This window comes from Coenobita brevimanus, chromosome 96 (assembly GCF_032717465.1).
Source record: "Coenobita brevimanus isolate Jiangsu-jjx chromosome 96, ASM3271746v2, whole genome shotgun sequence".
In the NCBI taxonomy this organism is placed as follows: domain Eukaryota; kingdom Metazoa; phylum Arthropoda; class Malacostraca; order Decapoda; family Coenobitidae; genus Coenobita; species Coenobita brevimanus.
In genome coordinates this window covers 7,701,930-7,703,691 of record NC_137049.1, presented here as the reverse complement: position 1 = coordinate 7,703,691, position 1,762 = coordinate 7,701,930, and the positions used below count along the sequence as shown (strand labels likewise).

At 39.8% G+C, this 1,762-nt stretch overlaps 1 pseudogene; it reads right to left on the bottom strand.

The window, feature by feature from the left end:
• Positions 1 to 884: 884 nt before the first annotated feature.
• On the bottom strand, positions 885 to 1,002 carry LOC145413589 (5S ribosomal RNA; annotated as a pseudogene).
• Positions 1,003 to 1,762: the final 760 nt, after the last annotated feature.

The following is a 1,762-nucleotide window of genomic DNA, read 5'->3' as shown; positions in this document are numbered from 1 at the left end:
CAGGCCGGTCCTGCAGTGGACACTCAAAGGGCTGATGAGATGAGATGATATATATAGAGAGAGAGAGAGACAGAGAGAGAGAGAGAGAGAGAGAGATGGATCACTGCACATCTCTGTTCCCTTTGATACATTCCTTCTCATGAGCATTTGAATTCATTAACAAAGATCACCCAAACAATAACAACAACAAAACAATGAGAATAATAATAACGGTAATAATAATAATTATAATAATAATAATAATAATCATAGTAATAATAATAATAATAATAATAATAATAATAATAAAATAATACAATCCTTATTACAATCACCTATTTTTATCGTCCATATGATCTCCTTTCTCGTAAATCTTTAATTTTCTTGCCATTCTTTTACATTCTCGCCTGTCACTTTCTCCTCTCTAGCCTTACATGTTAGTCAGCATCTCTTACTCCAGTCTTCTTTACCTATTTTCTCCTCACTCTCCTTGCACTTCCTCATCCTCCTTTTCGTCTGCTTCCCACCACATTTCACCAACCCCACGCCTTTCCTTTCAACCACCTTAAGTCAATAACCCCTTTCAACCCGAGCAAGTTATTATAACCTTAACTCCAGACGCTTTATTTTCAGTTTAGGATAGATTTTCGAACGGAGGGGTTAGATACAGCCTTTATTAACCCCTTTACTAGGAGACATTTGTCACAGGGTTTTTGAAGAATATGCAAAATTAAAGAATAATATTCAATAATACTTGAGAACAAGGACAAAGAATTCATTTCATTCATTCAATGCCAGACGCCATGTATCCCAAACGGGGTGGCCAAGGGCTTAGAGTTAATTGTTTTACAGGGAGGGGCACTAATCCTCCACCAACCCAACTTGACACGTAGGGAGAACGTTATGCCAACAGCATCTGGTGTTCCCAGGCGGTCACCTATCCAAGTACTAACCAGACCCAACGTTGCTTAACTTCACTGATCAGACGGGAAGCGGTGCACTCAACATGGAATTGACTTGTGAAAATCAAACAATGATTAATTTATGCCGGCTTACTTCGCCGATTCTCTAAGGACGAGAATTTATAAACTTTCTCAACAGTACACAGCAGAGACTAATTACTCACACGTGCTGTTTATTAGTATTGTTGGCCTCTGGAGAAAGTGACTCCACCCCTGACAATCAATAACTAATGCTATTAATGATAAACAGGTTCTTGCTGGTGCAATTAACTCCTGGTTGCACAACGGATTTTAAGCTTAATACAAAAGGACTGGCCTAAGTACCAGTTATGAATAATGCAAAGCGTTTATGCAAACTAGGAGCTATAAGTGAAATAAGCTTGTGGAGAAATAAAACACGAGTTTACATTACATTAAGCTCAAAAGAAAAGAACTGTAGATTTATTGATTACAGTGACATAAATTTACGTTACATGCGTCTCAAATGACTTCAAAATAACAAAGAGAATACACTCACTCGCTCACTCAAAGGTTAAACTCTTAAGCCTAGGAAAAACGAAAAGAAATTCTGGTCAGAGAGTGGGCTAAACGAAATGGACTGGGCATCGTTGCTGAGGAAGGACGCTGCCACACGTGCTAAACCTCTTGTCAGCTCACACTAGGTGGGAATTCAGGAATTTGCTGGACAACGGTGGCACTGCTCCACATTGGGCCCACCGAACCTGCTTCCACGACGCTCAAATCCTGACTGAATTCAAATTGTGAGAGAGAGGCGAGGACGGGCCGCACTTGCTAATGGCTAGAAGTGAGCGAAACATGCC